Source organism: Garra rufa, chromosome 3 (genome assembly GCF_049309525.1).
Source record: "Garra rufa chromosome 3, GarRuf1.0, whole genome shotgun sequence".
In the NCBI taxonomy this organism is placed as follows: Eukaryota; Metazoa; Chordata; class Actinopteri; order Cypriniformes; family Cyprinidae; genus Garra; species Garra rufa.
The window spans coordinates 3,731,571-3,750,345 of NC_133363.1; the positions used below are offsets into that span (position 1 = coordinate 3,731,571).

The 18,775-nt window shown below is 36.4% G+C and overlaps 1 protein-coding gene across 2 annotated transcripts in view; it reads left to right on the forward strand.

Annotated features, from left to right (window-relative positions):
- Window positions 1–13,144: 13,144 nt before the first annotated feature.
- The window catches only part of LOC141331783 (RAS guanyl-releasing protein 2), a 59,410-nt gene continuing 53,779 nt past the window's right edge, over window positions 13,145–18,775 (forward strand). For both annotated transcript variants that reach the window (XM_073836811.1, XM_073836810.1), the window contains exon 1: window positions 13,145–13,431. The gene's annotated coding sequence lies outside the window, so the exon portion shown is untranslated. The remainder of the gene's footprint in view (window positions 13,432–18,775) is intronic.

Consider the following 18,775-nt stretch of genomic DNA (forward strand, 5'->3'; position numbering starts at 1 on the left):
TAAGGTTAGGTGGTATGGGTAGGTTTGAGGGTTGGTTAAGGTGTATGTGATGGGTCAACAGTGTAATTATGAATGTAATTACAGAAATTTATTACAGATGCAATTACATGCAGGTATTTTTAAAATATAAGTACAATGTAAAAACATTTTACACAAAAAGTGCATTGTATCAAATGATTAACTTAAGTGTAAGTACATAGTACATGAGAGTTAACTGATTTATTGCTTGTATAAGTAGCATTTATTCACTTTTAAGGGTAGACACTGCAGACAAAAATGCAATTTTTTCATGCACCTGTCAAGTGTGAGATTTTGGGCTTTGTGTTTTTTTTTTTTTTTTTTTCAGACAAGTGGAAAGAAAATATCCAAAAGACACTGTTAGGTGTTTTTTTTATAGCACTTTATCTATTTGTGTCAATAGATTTCAGTTACAATGCATATTTTTAAAGGCCATTTTCTCAAAATGAGTTTTTTCTCCTACACTGAGCCATAAATCTCCACTTCAGTGGCACTTACACACCAAACTTTACATTTTTATCCCTGTCTATATCCTGAAGGTTTTTACAGAGGGATTTGTTCATATGTAATTTGCTTGATTTTATAAAACATTTTATTCCCCCCAAAACTAAATATAGTGTTTTCTGTCTTTTCTATATATATATATATATATATATTTTTTTTTTTTTTTTTTTTTTTCCAGAATTATGGAGTGACAAAGTGAGATACCCAAAAATCTCTACTCTCTAATATGTCAAAAAAATGAAACAAGAATTTTGAAACTGACTTCATCCAGTGTTTAGACTTTTGTACTAGAAATGTATGCAAATTAGCACATATTTCATTAAACAATGGCTTATTTGCATATTTAAACCTAATACTTTAGAAAACTTGTAATACAACAAATGTTTGCAATTATCAATGTAATCAACCAACTGGGTAAGTGATAACTATTCTACTTCTGCATTGCAGGAACTATGAATTTTGAATGAAGATGATGTATGCGAAGACCAATAAAGTTCATTCTTTTCCTCCTTTTTCTCTAGGGTGTGTTGAACTTCTACTCAAATTAACAGTCAAAAGTAAAGATGATATTGTTACATTTCATCCTGTTTACTTTTATCTCATCCATACATTTACAGCTGATGTATGGTATTCATGCTGATCACTTCTTTAAATTCCAAAATCTCTAAATTATACATTGTAGAAAGTACATTAGTCTATTACGTCTTACATTATGTTACTCTAAATCTTACTGAAATCTTTATGAAACCTATCATTTCATTACTTTGACCCAGAGTTAGGCCTAATTGTTGAACTTTTTGAAAAAAACTCATCTTGTCTAAGGAGGATGGAGTGTATTCTGATGGTGCAACAAGATTGTGTTTCATGATGCAAGACAAAGACACACAACCAGATTAACCTGTTTATAGTGTTAACAGAGGTTTTTGAGCATGTGATACTTTTTCCTCAGGTATCTGCATACAGCTTAAGTGGAAATGCACTCTTGGTGATCCTGTTATAGTATACTGGAGCTCAAATTCCAGCTATTGTATGCTACTGTATATACTTTGCTGCTTGAAAGTTTGTGAACCCTTTAGAGTTTTCTGTATTTCTGCGTAAATAAACCAAAAGATCATCAGATTGAAGTCTACAAAAGTTGGTAAAGACAACCCAATCAAACTAATGAGTTGAAAATGCATGGTAGTTTATTTAATTTAGGAAAAATATCTAATAAATAATATCTGTGAGTGGCAAAAATATGTGAATCTCTATATTAACAGTTAATTTAAAGAGGAAATTAGAGTCCATTTGTTCAGAGGTGTTTTCGGTCAGTGGGATTACTATTTAGAAAACAGGATCTATCAAAGTTTGATCAAGTTTGTGGAAGTAAATCATAGCTCTGAGGACATCGGGTTGTTGATCAGACTGGAAAAAGTTACAAAACCATAGCCAAAATCCCACAAAAATCTGATGCCATGACTTATCACAAGAGGAAAAATTGCGTTTTAGTCGCATAACATTGGTTATTGGAAACGCTGTCATTTCGCAAGACTTTTTAATCGACAGTTATAAAATATCGGCAAAGTTTTGTGCAAAACTGTAATGGAAATGCGCCTACTGTTACCCTCAGGAGTGGTCCAACAAAAGATAAATCTAAAAGCAAGTTTTGTAAGGCATTTCTCACATTGGCTACTGTTAATGTTCATGTGTCCAACATCAGGATAATGCTTAACAACCATGGTGTGCATGGCAGAGTTGCAAGGTGAAAGCCCCTGCACTCAAAACAAACAAACAAACAAACAAACAAACAAACAAACAAACAAACAAACAAACAAACAAACAAACAAACAAACAAAAACACTACTACCCATCTGCAGTTTGGTACAGATGATGTGGACAAGCCTGAGGGCTATTTGAGAAATGTTTTATGGACAGATGAGACCAAAATAGATAACTTTGGTTTTAAACGATTAGTTCATTTCCTGAACAAAATTTTACAGATAATTTACTCACCTCCTTGTCATCCAAGATATTTATGTCTTTCTTTCTTTAGTTGTAAAGAAATTATGTTTTTTGAGGAAAACATTTCAGGAATATTCTCCACATAGTGGACTTCTATGGTTCCCCCGAGTTTAAATTTTTAAAATGCAGTTTAAATGCAACTTCAAAGGGCTCTGATCTAATGAAACGCTCAGTTATTTTCGGTTAATTTATATACTTTTTAATGACGAATGTTCGTCTTGTCTAGCACTGTGATGCACATGTGTACTCTGTGCACTCTTGTTCAATACAGTTAGGGTATGTTGAAAAACTCCCATCTCATTTTCTCCTCCAACTTCAAAATCGTATATCACTGCAAAAGTGTTTACAAAGTAAGCATGCAAATAAGGTCAAACGCCCTTTACAAAAAAAGATAAAACACTGTGTGAGTGTGATGAGCATCGCAGAGCTAGACAAGACGAGCATTTGTGGTTAAAAAGTGAATAAATTGTACATTAACTTTAGTAGATAAGAACCTTCTTCCTCAGCTGGGATTGTTTAGAGCCTTTCGAGGCTGCATTTAAATTGCATTTTGAAAGTTCAAACTCAGGGGCACCATAGAAGTAGAAACATAATAAAGAAAGAAAGAAATTATCATCTTAGATGACAAGGGGGTGAGTACATTATCTGTAAATCTTTGTTCTGAAAGTGAACTAATCCTTCGTTGTTCAAGCTCCTTCATTGTTCTGTCCAGGCTGGACTATTGCAATGCTCTTTAGGCAGGTCTTCCAGCCAGTTCTGTCAAACCTTTTCAATTAATCCAGAATGCGGCTGCAAGATTATTTTTGTTATTTTTTTGTTGTTGTTAACAACTGTATATTTAATTTTCTTCAAATAACAGTAATATAAAGCAAAAATCAAATGTGCAAATTAAGAACCCACCCCACCCCATCCCACCCCTGGTAACAAGACAAAACAAAACAGACAACAACAACCACCAAAAAAAAAAAAAACATTTACAACGATTTTAGAAAGGATGACACAACATTAAAATCTGACTGCCATAAATTTACAGTTTTGACATTAGATCCATGTATACGAGAACAGTTGAGAGTTCCATTGATATAATGTCCAACAAATACACCGTCCAGGTTCGTCTGTCCATTGTGTGAGGAGGACTCCAACGGTTGACTAGCAATTTTTTTTGCTGCTGTGAGAGCAGATAACAGTAAACATCTTTGTTGGCCAGATAAAGTAAGGTCCCAGAAATCATTCATGAAAAAGTGCCTCTCAATGCCCATATAGATGATAGATCCTGTGAAAGTTGAGACCAAAAAAGTGAGAGAGAGGGGCACTCCCCCCCAAAAAAAATGCAAAAATGTCCCTAAAGGTTCTTGTGAACAGAGATTACACTTAGGAGAAGATGACAGATTCATATAAAAACGTTTCATTCGAGTCAAGTAAACCCTCCCAGCAAGCAATAGTCGTCATTTCACCATCTGGGTTAACTATAAACCCGATATAGTCCGGCTATGTGTAACCCACTTCCAGCCCAAATAATCTTGAATTTGGTTGCATGCCATTTTTGGCAAAATAACTAGTTAGATGTATGATATTCCATCCTGTAAGCAGACTCAGCGGCTTTACAAGGTTTTATGGTTTAATTTGTGTAATTTTAATTTGTCATTTTTAAATTGATGACTAGTCTAATACTGGGATCTTTGTAGACGTCTATTAAATTTTCACTGACAGCCCAGATTAAACTTGTTTTAGCCTAGACGTCTGGGCTGTGTTTTCACGGCTAATAGACGTCTTTTAGACCAAAAAATGCTTGCTGGGCTATGAAGCAATTTCCAATGAATCATTTGGTGATTAGGGTTTTTCGAAGACGATTTAAACATATCCCATACCTGATCTGAAAATAAAACATTCACATCTTCATTGAGATCTTTGGCCCAAACAGTTGTAGTAGATAAAGGTTTGTATGAATGCTCAAGAAGAAAGAGTTGATAACTGAAGCAGAGGAAGGAGATTCCTCAGAAGGAAGAATTAGTTTGCGCAAAGGATGAATAGGCAACTGAGAGTTCCAAGGAACCCCATAGGCCCGTAGGGCCCATCTAATGCGCAAATACATGCAAGATTAATTTTTTAATGAGCCGAGAACACCACACATCAAACCTCTCTCTTGATCAATTTGCACTGGCTACCAATAGCTGCTCGCATAAAATTCAAGGCATTAATGTTCGCCTACAAAACCACCACTGGCTCTGCACCCCTTTACCTAAATTCATTACTTCAGACTTATGTGCCTCTAGAAGCTTGTGTTCTGCAAATGAACAGCACATTATTGTGCCATCCCAAAGAGGCACAAAATCACTTTCACGTACTTTCACATTTATTGTACCCTCCTGCTGGAATGACCTTTCCAACTCAATCCCAACAGCTGAGTCCTTAGCCATCTTCAATATTCGGCTAAAAACATCTGTTCTATCTTTATTTGACCCTCTAACTCTAGCACCCTCTATTCTAATTCTATTCTTTAAAAAATAATTACTGCTTGTTTTCTTAAAAAAAAAAAAAACTAACACTTGCTTCTGTGTTCTTGTTGTTTTATGTCTATCTATTTTTAGGCCTTTAACACTAGCTTGCTTTTTCTTTTTTTATTCTATTTTCTTTTTTATTTATTTTATAATTAAATAACACCTTGCTACATGTACTGTGTTAAGCTAAATGAGATTTGTCATAGCACCTGCATGTCATTGCTCTTTTGTTAATTTTGATTGCTTCCATTGTCCTCTTTGGATAAAAGCGTCTGCTAAATGTCTAGATGTAAATGTAATGAGAATCATTATGTTTGGAGAAAGAAAAGCAATGCATTACAGCATAAGAACCTTATCCCATCTGTGTAACATGGTGGTGGTAGTATCATGGTTTGGGCTTGTTTTGCTACATCTGGTCCAGAATGGCTTGCCATCATTGATGGAATAATGAATTCTGAATAACATCTGCAATTCTAAAAGAAAATGTCTGGATATTTATCCAAGAACTGAATTTCAAGACAACCCCAAGCAAAGTCGTTCTGCCAAAGAATGGTTAAAGAAGAACAACGTTAATGTTTTGAAATGGTCAAGTCAAAGTCCGAACCTTAATCCGATCACAAGTTGAGGCAGTTCTGTACTGAGGAATAAGCAACAGGTCATTATGCAGGACTGATCAGAAGTTACAAGAGACATGTTTAGGTGCAGTTATTTCTGCAAAAAGGGGTAACAGATATTCAAAACATACTTTTGACACTCATAGATATTGACAATGCATAATTTTTCTGAGTAAATAAATGACAAAGTACATATTGTTGTCTCCTTTGTTTGATTGGATTCTCTTTGACTACTTTAAGGACTTGCTAATGATCTTTTGAGTTATATTTATGCATACATATAGACTGCCACAAAGTTTGGGATCAGTAAGATTTTTCTTTTTTATAAAAATAAATATTTTCTTATATGCTCATCAAGGCTGCATTTACTTGATAAACGATACAGGAAAAATGTAATATTGTAAAATATTATTACGGTTTGAAATAATGGTGTTCTATGTTCATATATTTTAAGATATATTTTATTCCTATGATGCACATCTGAATTATTATCAGCCATTACTTTAGTTTTCAGTGTCACGTTTCTTAAAAAATCAGCCCGAAACCAAAATTATTATCTTAAAATAATCATTCTGCTTAATATTTTTTTGGAACCTGTGATTCCTTTTTTAGGATTCTTGATGAATAAAATGTTAAAAATAACAGTATTTATTCAAAATATAAATCTTTTCTAACAATATAAGTCTTTGCTATCACTTTTTATCCTACAAAATATCAAGCAGCAAAATATCAACTGCTTTCATCATTGATAATAAATCAGCATATTAGAATGATTTCTGAAGGATCATGTGACACTAAAGACTAGAATAATAATGTTGAAAATTCAGCGTTGTATTACAGGAATAAATTACGTTTTAAAATATATTCACATAGAAAATAGTTATTTTAAATTGAAATAATATTTCCAAATTTTACAGTTTTTTTAACCAAATAAAAGCAGCATTTATGCACATAAGAAACTTTAAATCCCATTAAAAATTCTGTGCCTAACCAAGTTAATATACAATCCATGACAAGTGTCTGAACCTGTTCCTCGAGGGGCATTTTCCAGTCAAGTTTAGCTCCAACCCTAATTAAACACACCTGAACCAGCTAATCAAGATCTTCAGGATCACTAGAAACTTCCTGACAGGTGCGTTGGAGCTGAAAGTGGCCCGAAACCAAGGATCCTCCAGACTGAGATGCCCTTTAATGGCACTTTCAAACAGACAATGGTATCATTCACTCAGCATAACATAACATTATAATTACCTTCAAGCCTATTAAACCCCATTTTACTTTTGATCATTAAAAAAGAACATGCAAATAATACAATGCAAAACAATAGGCTACATACTGAGAAAAAGGTCATCTGTTGTACGGTACTACTACTATAGTAGTGCTAAATCAGTGTAAATTCATGTTTGTTTGCAGTTTCACATTTTACATTTTACAATTTCTTACATTATAATAAATATGTGTCAATGTATTATTTGTTATTGTTTTGTTAGTATTATTTTATTAGTATTTTAAATAAGTTTTTGTTTTATTAGTATTATTTTATTAGCATTTTAAATAAGTTTTTATTATTTTATTTTTATATAATTTTTCCAATATTGTTGTGTGCTTTTGTCATTTTTATTAGGCTTTTTTTAATACTACTATTTAGGTTAAAATTATTTTATTTCAGTTTTAGTCTTTTTTTTTATTTTTTTATTCCCAGTAAGTATTTCAGTATTTTAGTAGTATTTACATTTATTTCAAAATATTATTTGTTAGAATGCAGTAACAACTTGCAGATTTCATTATATGTGACCCTGGACTACAAAACCAGTCATAGTTAAAATGTTTGTCATTTTAAAGGCTAAAAGCTGAATAAATAAGCTCTTTTGAAAATCAACAATTTGAATATCTGTAATCTGAGGGTGCAAAAAAAAAAAAAAAATCAAAATATTGAGAAAATCGCCTTTAAAGTTGTCCAAATGAAGTTCTTAGCAATGCATATTACTAATCAAAAATTAGGTTTTGAAATATTTATGGTAGGAAATTTACAAAACATTTTCATGGAACATGATCTTTACTTAATACAGATTTTTGGCATAAAATAAAAATGGATAATTTTGACCCATACAATGTATTTTTGGCTATTGTATCCTCTGCGCCACTTAAGCTGACAATTAACAGCAATCTTTTGTAATGTTGACTATCCAAATCACACATTGGTGGGTGGACTTAGTGTAAATAGCCTCTGCCAACAAGGCGGGCTATTTTCACGTATAGTGTAAATAGACACTCCGTTCTTTTTAATAGTTATTTTCTTCTCGTCACTTTTTTCAGCTTAGTAAAACAGAAAAATGTTATAGATGTGCATTGAACACAATAATGCCCTCTGCAGGCCGACAACAGTATTTTTCATTTTTGTTCACCTGCCTAGTCTTTTGTTTTTTTTCTATTTGTCTTACCAACTTACTGACTAATGACCCTTGTCTTCCCTGGTGAAAAAACAGCTATAACCAGCCTACACTTTCAAAAATAAATTTTTGGTTCCACAAAGAACCATTCAGTCAAAGGATCTTTAAAGAACCATTTCTTGCTTACCTTTTTATTATCTGAAGAACCTTATTTGCCACAAAGAACCTTTTGTGAAACAGAAAGGTTCTTCAGATGTTAAAGGTTCTTAATGGAGCCATTTAGACAAAAAGGTTCTTATGTGGTATCATGAAGAACTTTTATTTGTAAGAGTGTAGGCTGGTCAGGCTGGTCTTAGCTGGACAGGCTGGGGGACCAGCTAAAATCAGCTACTTCCAGCTTAAACCAGCTAAGACCAGCCAGCAGGCCTAGGATTTTGGATTTTTGTCTTTTGGATTTTCAGTTATTGAAACATTGGTTTTTCATCCTACTATCAGTGTCAGTGAAACTTTTACTCAATTAAAAGTGCAAGTATCTGGCCAAAAACATACTTGAGTAAAAGTAAAAAAGTACAACTTGTTCTCAAGCAATAAAAAAGTAGCCTACTTTTTTGACAGACATGCAGAAGTATGGTTAAAGGGAGAAAATGAAACCAAATGCAATGGCACAGGACAAACACGTATATCTAGTGCAACAACAACAATTAAAATGAAGCACAGAGGAACACCGGAAAAATACGGGGGATTAAAAGGAAACTCCATCCCATTTTATGGGAACATTTATAGGTCCCCATAAGGTTTACATTTGTACTGTTTGCCATATCTTTTCTAGTGTCAAATATATGTTCCTTTTTTAACTGAATCTGAATTAAATAATGCAAATAATAAGTCTGAATAAAAAAATAAATATGTTGCACAACTGTAATTTTGTAATTTTTTACATTTGCCATAAGCTTTAGATCATTAAGAATGGGTGTTTTAACTGTACACCATATGGGTACATTTGAGACAAAAATGCACCATGTTTATGAGCTAAATGTGGAAAATATTAACTACTTTATTAGCTATTATAAATGTATGAAATTTTAGTGCACAAACTGAAGAATATATTATATGAAAAATCGGTTGCATCTAGTTTTTGTGTAGTGATGGAAAAAAGCAAAACGTGTGTCTACTGTACTCAGTCTACCCAATATTCTTAAAAATTAAGGTGCTTCAGAAACTTTTTAGTCTAAATGGTCCCATCAAGAAAGTTTTTTTTTTTTTTTTGTGGCGAAAGAAGGTTCTTGAGATTATAAAAAGGTAAGGAAGAGATTTCTTTAAAGAACCTTTGACTAAATGGTTCTTTGTGGAACCAAAAATGGTTCTTCTATGGCATCGCTTGAAGAAACTTTTGAAGCACCTTTATTTTTAAGAGTGTACTCTGTACTGGGAAAAGTTTCAGTCTCATAGTATTGGCAACAGTGCCATCTGATGGCTATAAATGTTACTAGATAGATAGACCTATTTTGAGGGAATACTTCAATGGTGTATGGACCCAACTGCACGTTTGGGGTAGTTACTTAGAGAGCCTGTGAATCAGCATTAGTGCCACCCTCAGGAATAATTACGCAAGGACACTAGACCTCTGCCAAAAGGTGCGTCTACATGAATTCAGCAAATTGCAAAACATAAAGGAGTTAAAAAAAAGATCTTTGCTGCTTGTTAAATTTACTTCTTTAAAATTAAAGCTGCTTTTTTATTGTGCACAACCTACATAAATATGTAAAACTGAAATTTACCTTTGAGTTGGGATTACCAGTTTCAGCATTAAGTGAAATTTTTTGTTCCTAGTGTGCTTAGAACTCGATCGGGAGAGTAAATGCTTAAATTAAGTGTTGTTTTGTGTTTTTGAGTGAAGGGAAATACCTGTTAAAGTTTAATGTTCAGTTATGTGAGCAATAGCAAAAAGTAAGTGCATGCAGTGACAATTATCTTCTGACTTCCTCATTGCAAAAATTATGCATTTACATTTACATTTAGACATTTAGCAGACACTTTTATCCAAAGCCACTTACAAAAGAGGACAATGGAAGCCATAAAAATCAACAAAGGAGCAATAACATGCAATGTGACAAGTCTAATTTCTCAAGTTTTTAAATTATATAATAAATAAAAAGAAAATAGATTGAATAAAAAAAGAAAAAGCAAGCTAGTGTTAGAGGCCTAAAAATAGATAGATTACAAAAAGAACAGATAAGCTAGTGTAAGTTTTTTTTTTTTTTAAGAAAACAAGCAGTAAGCAAATAGAGTAATTATATAGAGTAATAATAAAGAATAGAGTGAGTCTAAAGGGCAAGTTTTTTTTTCTATGCAAGCGAAGCTGTTTTAACAGCATTCAAGAGTTTATATTAATCACATTTTAGAAGTAATGTGTCATTTCAATTAGTTTAATGTATATTTGGTGTAAAAACAAATATAAAAACCCTTTATTGTCAACCGGTGCTATAACAGCACAAATCAAGACTCAAAAAAGCATGATATGGATCTGATGTTTGCTGTCTTGTCGGAGGTTGCCATCAAAACACATTCAGCTCTCAGCAATTAAATCCTTATAAAAAAAAATTATACACTGCATCATTGATCTTTTATGGATTTTTCTGCTATAAGCATACTTCAACACATGATTGACCTAGTAAGAGACGTGACTGAGCAGGTTGTTATTGCAATAGAGGGTTTAACAGCTGCGTCAGCCAAGCAAATAGAGCTCTGAGGCAATTTTTTAGTTAGTTAGATCAGATTGTTCTAAAAAGGTTGTGCAACTGATTTACACTTTATCACCATACTACACAGTTATGACTTTTACACAAGAACATATTTTTAAAGAATATTTTTTCCATATAATGAATGTCAATGGGAGGCTGAATTTTTAAGCTCCAAAAAGAGCATAAAGGTTGCTTGACAATAATCCATAAGATCAATTTTATCTATATCACTTTGAAATGTAAGCCTTTATTGTATCTCAAACTCTCAAAACTTTAAACTCATCCAGTGACTTAAAAAAACAAACCCACTGTTTGTTGAAATGTAATTGTTTTTACACACATGCTGTGCATTTCTACATGACTTTCTACACTGTATTTTTTATTTCTTTTTACAGACTATAAAAATGTCAACTAGCAAGATTAAAAATGCTACAGTACAAACCTGCTTGCTGGTTAACTGTACAGTAAATGAACTTATGCCATATACAGTGAAAACTTATTTCTTTCTCAAGTGTAATTTTACTTCAAGATGCTGGCCAGTTAGTGTTTTTGCAAGTGAAAACTATGAAAGATCATATATTTTATTATAAAGAGAATTAAAAGGACATTCCCAAATTTGTTTAAAAATATTTTTGTTTATGCCTATTTTTATTGATTATTTTAATATGTGCACTAGCAGTCAAACGTTTTTAAACAGTAAGATTTGTAATGTTTTTTAAAGAAGTCTTTTTTTTTTCTCACCAAACCTGCATTTATTTGATCCAACATCCAACAGCAAAAGCAATAATATTGTGAAATATTTTTTTACTATTTAAAATAGCTGCTTTCTATATGAATATATTTTAAAATGTAATTTATTCCTGTGATTAAAGCTAAAATTTCAGCATAATTTCTCCAGTCTTCAGTGTCACATAATCCTTCAGAAATCATTCTAATATGCTGATTTGCTGTTTAAGAAACATTTTTCATTATTATAATCATCAATATTTAAAACAATTGAGTCATTTTTTCCATGATTTTCCAGTGGGGGACTGTAATAGAAATGAATACTTTTTGGTGGGGGATTATAGAAATTATTATTTTTATTTAACAAGGGTGCTTTAAAAGTGATCAAAAGTGATGATAAAGACATTTACAATGTTACAAAAGATTTCTCTTTCAGATAAATGCTGTTCTTCTTAACATTCTATTCTTCAAAGAAACCTGAATAAAATCTACTCAGCTGTTTTAAACATAATAATTATAATACTAATAATAATAAATGTTTTTTAGCAGCAAATCAGAATATTAGAATTATTTCTGAAGGATCGTGTCACTGGAGTAATGATGCTAAAAATTCAGCTTTAAAATCACAAGGATACATTGTATTTTAAAATATATTCAAATAGAAAGCAATTATTTTAAATAGTACAAATATTTCACAATTGTACTGCTTTGCTTTACTTTGGATCAAATAAATGCAGGCTTGGTGAGCAGAAGAGACTTTAAAAAAAAAAAACATAAAACATCTTACTATTCAAAAACTTTTGACTGATAGTGTAATCTTTATTGCTTTATTTTAGTACAATGTAAGTTGTGTTTTGCCCTTGTCCTAGTTGTGTTGGTCATTATGGACAGATAAATATGACATCTGGAAACATTAGTGTCACAGATTTTACGTTTAATTTCTGGCAACCACAGCTGTGTCGTCATGAAACCGGCAAAAAGAGAGAAAATTACTCAATATAATTGTGATTCGTCTCATGGTTTTTTGGTTTAATGTTAGTGCCTTTCTATTCCTGCAAAGAAATATTAATTATATGATATATTTAAAAAATGTTATTTGTACTTATTCACACAAAAGTAAAATGATTATGTCGTTAACTTTTACATTTTGCAAGGTAAATATGATATTCATAAACAAAAATTTGCAAAATGCATACCAAAGTGTAATTCATTTTATCAGAAATTGAAGCTTTGAAAAAGTCTCTAATGCAAATTTATAACAATTTAAAAACGCTGCAACATTTGAATGTCTTAAGGACAATTTTTTTATTTGAGTTTCTCTGTTTTATTTTTTTTTCTGTGTGGTTATTAGTTTATTTTGTTTATCTATTTTTCTCCTCTTCTTCACTGTTTAAGATAATAAGTAATGTTCAATCATTCTTCTTTAATAAAAAAAAATGAATTTACTCCATCACCCCTCAGTCATTCTTAATCGGTGTCTGTGACAGACCTCCGACAGGAGAGGGCGAGATTTCATCAAAAACAGTCAACAGGTGAGACAACCCGTCCAAAATCGAAGTGTGCTCGCGGAACGCCGCCTTTCTGCGGAGCACGTCGATCTCGCCCGCCTTTACACGCCTTCAGCTCCAGAATCAGGGAGAGAGAGATTGCTTCACACGCGCACTCAGCCTTTCCCTCTCCGCGTTCGCGTTCGCGTGCGCGCGCTCCCGGTAAATCTCCAGCCCTGGGGGATCGAATAGAAAGACACTTGTGGCACAGAGTGATGAAGAGCAGTACGCACAGGACGCTGTTTGTGTTTGTGTTCATCACACATTGAAAACATTAAAGCGTGTGATCATTCACTGAGCGCTGCGTTCGGATCTCCAAACTTTCAAAGACCGTGGACAGATGTGCTGATCCAGACCAGAATCCGCAGCGTGTTCATCAGCCGATCATCAAGGTGAGCGAGCACTGTTAGTCTGATTGGATATCTGTGCGTGCGCGCGCGCAGCGGACTGTTGTTTTGGGGGGTCTGAACTCATTTCTGTTATTACGCATTATGCAAAACCAGGAATATAAGCACAGAGCCGGACAGAAGCGCATTTATCTCAGAGAAAGAGAGAGGCTTCTCTCACGCCATGGGGTTATTTTAGTTACATTCTGACACTTCTGTTAGTGTGCGTTTGTGCATTTTGCATTTTTCCTAAGCTGGCCTCTTCTTTACACCCATGTGGTGCAATGCTGCCAAATTGGTTTAGAAAGCTTCTCTAAGCTGTTTTTCACCTTAAAGGATTCGGTCATCATTTACTCACCCTTATGTCATTCCAAACCGGTGTGCATCTTGTTTCATACAATAAAAGTCAATTTATTGATTCTGCAGAAGAACGAGATGCACTCAGGTGTGAATAACTTCTTTTTTTTTTTTTTTTTTTTTTTTTTTTTGACTAAACTAAGCATATAAGCATTAGCCATTCAACTTTTTTCTGTTATGTCTGTGTTATAATCAGGATGTGACTTACAGTGTCCATCATGGGGGTTGATATAGATCAATAATGATTCTGAAAAGAAAACTCGCCGGGAGCGTGCTGTTGCCATTCATGCACATCTGATTGACAGATAAAGCACACACTTTTATTTTAGTGTTGCATTTGAGCAGTATGCTTCACACATTCATTTTAACAGCATTATGTTAAAGAGGTTAAACTTTATCATTCAATTATTTTGTCCATGCTATAAATGCACATCCTTAAATGACTGGGATTTTATAGATCATTTTAGAGCATGCCGAATTTACAATTTAAAATCAAGCTACAGAAATGCATCCTCATAATTCACACCCTGTTTATGACCTCCAAACACTGTTATCATAGCATGTGATTTGTAAACAAATGCATTTTGATGTTTGTGTCACATTACTAGCTCCATATGTTTGGCTTTTCTGGTGTGGTAAACTTGCTCAGTAGCGCACCCCGTATAGTGTTGCAAATGTTCCAGCAAAACATGAGTCACAATGAAACATTTCAATGACTTGTAGAAGCAAGCTGAAACGGCATGTTTGCTTGAGGAAATGTTTTTTGTGTTTTTATTTCACGCTCACTCTTGTTAACACTGTTGTCAGGTTTATGGCAGGGTTTAGTGTTAGTGTGTTATTTATAAAAATAAAAAAGAAACTATAGAGCATTAACCTTAAGTGGCACGTTTAATTTCTGAAAACTGAATGTGCTTTTGGTGCTACCTAATAGATATTTCACTTTAAGCAATTAGGAAGCAATCATTTTGCAGTAATGTCGACAGAGGCACGTTTTTCCAATAAGCTGAGTTTGAATAATCATTGGTAACTAAAGCAGCCTCACCGGCAGTCTGATGAGTTATTAGCTCTGAACAGAGCAATAAACAAGGATTATTCAGGCACAGAGAAATAAAATACTGACTGACCTGGGGAAAATCAATCACACAGCCACACAGGAGGGACAAATAGATCAAAGAGCAAAGACATGCAGAGACAGTGAGAGAAAATAAAGTTCACTAATAAAGCAATGGTTTTGTAGCAAAAGGATTTTTTTTTTGGCTTGATATAGATGGAATATGAAATACAAATTTATCTGCTATTGAGAAACACACACATATATTTATCTCTGTCGCACTACAGTAGGAGCCAGACACAGAAAACAGCAGCGTATTGGAGGTGAAAGCTGGATTAAGCTCAAGATTCAAAAAAAGGAATGCCGCAGAGCTTTTTTTAGAAGAAAGATATGCAGAGAGGAGGATTTCAAGACGTGACTCATCAGGAAGACTGATGAAACCGTGCTATGTTTCACAGGAGAAAATAGTCTGCGAATTTCCAGACTGTCAGTGTCACTTCATTTATCGGTTCAAGGCAGTGCGGGTCAGCTGTGTTTGTAGCACAATTAAAGCAGTGTCTCACTAAACATCTTGAAACATTTAATTGGGACTGTTTTTTCGTGAGCTATCATCCTCTTCTGTCAGGGGTCTGTCACATTCATTTTAATGAGAGTGGATGATTTTCACAGTACACACGCACTGGTTTGCAATGCAAATAAGTTTGACTGTTTACTGCACTTTTTGGTGAAAAAATAGTTGTGTTTGTGGAAATATTGTACTTTAAAGGCAGGGTGAGTTGGTTCAAAAACATTTTTTGTCATGCTGGTTATAAGTCTCCTCACATCTCGATAGCCGTCACTAAGTTAAGCAGTCTAAATGTATAATACAATACATACAATGTTCAACCTCACTCGTACAAATTTGTATGTTTTTTGCTAAACCCACCCGTCAATGGAGTCTAGACAAATTGTACAAAATCTTGCCACTACATACAGATGAATTTGTCATGAGATAGCATTGGTATTAGTACATAATGTTACATTTTAACGTTTACATTTTTATTAATGCTGAAACTTACATTTTGGAAGTATTTTTAGCTAAAAACATTTACTAATCTTTTATATCAGTTAAGCGGTTTACCCCTTAACCTACCCCCAAACCTAAACCTACCCATTTTATAGCAAATATAAAACATAATGGTTATGTGTAGCAGCAGTCCTCTCTGGCGGAATACAATAGTTTTGTATGGGGTGCAGAACAGGATTTAAAGGAGTAGTTCACTTTCAGAACAAAAATGTACAGATGATGTACTCACCCCCTTGTCATCCAAGATGTTCATGTCTTTCTTTCTTCAGTCGTAAGGAAATTATGTTTTTTCAGTAAAACATTTCAGGAATTATCTTCATATAGTGGACTTCTATGGTGCCCCCGAGTTGAAACTTCCAAAATGCAGCTTCAAAGGGCTCTTAAGGATCCCAGCTGAGGAAAGAAGGGTCTTATTTAGCAAAAGAATGGGTTATTTTCTAAAAAAGTTACAGTTTATATACATTTTAACCTCAAATGCTCATCTTGTCTAGCTCGGCAAGACGAGCATTTGAGATTAAAAAGTATATAAGTTGTAAATGTTTTTAGAAAATAACCAATCGTTTTGCTAGATAAGACCCTTTGTCCTCGGCTGGGATCATTTAGAGCTTTTGAAGCTGCATTTAAGCTGCATTTTGGAAGTTCAAACTCAGGGGCACCATAGAAGTCCACTATATGGAGGGAAATCGTCTCGGGTTACGTATGTAACCTTAGTTCCCTGAGGGAACGAGACGCCGCGTCAGGAACGCTATGGGGAACGCCATTGGCGGGCCGCACTCTGAACTGTGTATAACAACCAATGAAATGACGGGGGTGACGTCACAGGCGCGGTGACGTCACCGACCAGGAAGTATAAAGCACGTGCGTTTGAAGCCGGCGGCAGCTCTTTAGGAATGAAGCGAGCGCCGCAGGGTGCGGGAATTATGGTCCGAGACGCGGCGTCTCGTTCCCTCAGGGAACTAAGGTTACATACGTAACCCGAGACGTTCCCTTCCGGGAACTCGAGCCGCGTCAGGAACGCTATGGGGAACGAGACTACCAACGCCCCCATAATTACCGAGCCCTGCGAGTGTCTGCTCAACCAGGGTGGAAAAAGAGAGAGCCCTTGTCTAGCATTACGCGGACAAGAAGGCCCTGTAGTCCTCGGCCCTCGGGCACACGAGGAATGGTAGTCTTCCTCTGTCTGGTCGCCAGCCAGAACGAGAGGTACTCCACGGCCCTCAGGCACACGCAGAGTCTTAGTCCTTTGTCTGGGAGTTAGCCAGAACAAGAGGGACCGAATGACCACTGTCTAGCACTCGGCGGACAGATGGTGTGGGAAGTCCTCGGTCCGCAGACCCACGAGGACGGTGAGCTCGACCTCAAGGCTCCTCGGCCCTCGGGCACACGAGGAGAGGGTGATCCTTTGTCTGGGGGTTCAGCCAGAACAAGAGGGATCCAAGGCTCGGCCTGGAGCTCCGCCAGGACGCGAGGGAATAAGCCATTGTCTAGCATTACGCGGACAAGAGGGCACTGCAATCCCCGGCCCTCGGGCTCACGGGGAAGACAGTAGGTGCCTCTGCCTGGTAGCCAGCCAGTGCATGAGGCACTCCTCGGCCTTCTGTGAAGGCAGACGAGGAGTCTTAGTCCTTGGTCTGGGGAAAGCCAGAAACCAGAGGGACCGGAGTACACTCGGTCTGATAGCATCCTGCGTCAGAACACGAGGAGAATTAAGCCATTGTCTAGCATTCCGCGGACAAGAGGGCTGTACAGTTCTCGGCCCTCGGGCACACGAGAACCGTGACCTCTGCCTGGTTCGCCAGCCAGTGCGAGAGGCACCCCTCGGCCCTCGGGCTCACGAGGGGTCTTAGTCCTTTGTCTGGGGGTTCTGCCAGGACAAGAGGGACTGAAAGGGCTTTTGTCTAGCTTTCACGGACAAAAGGGGGAAAGTTTTGCAGATCTCTTATGAGTGGCGAAACGACTTCTCTTCTTTCCGCAGAAAGAATGCGCCTTGAGAAGTCTCCTCCTGGCTAGGGAGGTGGCTGCCCCTCTAGGCCTAGCGCACTAGGCCGAGAGTACAGCCGAGCCTGGAGCGGCTCTGAGGTCGAGCTCGTAATACCTAACGAATGTTAGGGGCGTGGACCAACCCGCAGCATTGCAGATGTCTTGTATTGGGACACCTGCCGTCAGAGCTCTCGAGGCACTCATGCCCCGAGTAGAGTGAGCCTTGAGTCCCAACGGTGAGGGGAGATCAGAGGACTCGTAAGCAGTAGTTATGGCATCGATGATCCATCTACTAATAGTGGGTTTTGAAGCTGGGCTCCCCCTCTTAGGGGGGCCGTAACAGACAAACAGTTGCTCTGTTTTACGCCACGTGGCAGCTCTGTGGACGTATGCGTCTAAAGCTCTGACTGGGCACATGCAGTTTAACTTCCTGTGACCTGGCTCCACGTATGGAGGAGGATAGAACGCCTGCAGCGTTACTGGCTGCGGTGCTAGGGAGGGGACCTTCGGGACGTACCCGACCCTGGGATATAGAAAGGCCTTGGCCATCCCTGGGGCAAACTCTAAATGAGATGGGGCCACTGAAAGGGCCTGCAGATCGCCTACTCTCTTGAGGGAGGTGAGTGCTAACAGGAGCGCCGTCTTAACTGTGAGGGCGCGATCCGTAGACTCCTCTAAGGGCTCGAATGGAGGCTTGCAGAGAGCTTCTAGCACCACAGCGAGGTCCCACGTGGGGACCCTGGGTGTCACTCGAGGCCTCAGCCTGAGCGCACCGCGGAGGAACCGTATGACCAAGGGCTCTCTACCTACTGAGAGGCCACCTAAAGGGGCGTGGTAGGCACTTATGGCCGCCACGTATACCTTTAGAGTGGAGTGAGCTAGCCCTGCGGATAGGC